Below are 653 nucleotides of genomic sequence, written 5' to 3' on the forward strand. Positions count from 1 at the left end.
GCCAATCAGAGCACACCTCGCTTTTCAGACCGATGAGCTTTGTAAAAATCGACGTGTTTCAGAAAGGCTGGGCATAGAGGAGAAACAATAATGTACAGTATGTGGAAAATAATGTTTTTTTAACCTGAAACCGCATAAACACATTTCATTACACCAAATACACAAAATAATGTTCTTTTTAGCAACATCATATGACACCTTTAAGGGCGTTTTTTTCAACAGTGGGCGTGTCTAATTCAGCGTCTATGTTTTGGCTGAAGTTCCAAAACTGCTAATGGCTTACAGCGCTTTTAATTATAAATCTATGAACAACTGATATTGATTGTAGTCAAACCTCTCAAATCACGCAGAGATGTCCTGTTGATGGAGTAGGACGAAGGATTCGATTGCACTCCTAAGGCAGGCAGGTAGGCTACATCATGAAAACTGGTGCAGTAATTTAACTACAGCTCGCTCTTCTAAATTGAGAAGTGGTGGGGGTTTACAGCTTTGATGATGTAATGATTGCATCATTTGTTTATTTATACTCCTCAAGTGTGCAATGACCCTTTGTTAAATATTTAAATAAATGACAGGCTTGTGCCTGTGTGTGTGTGTGTGTGTGTGTGGAGAAGGGTCTGGCTGCAGCTGGCGCTTGCACTCTCAGACGTGCA

The sequence above is a fragment of the Sinocyclocheilus anshuiensis genome, unplaced genomic scaffold (assembly GCF_001515605.1).
Source record: "Sinocyclocheilus anshuiensis isolate Anshui unplaced genomic scaffold, SAMN03320099.WGS_v1.1 scaffold248, whole genome shotgun sequence".
Taxonomy (NCBI): domain Eukaryota; kingdom Metazoa; phylum Chordata; class Actinopteri; order Cypriniformes; family Cyprinidae; genus Sinocyclocheilus; species Sinocyclocheilus anshuiensis.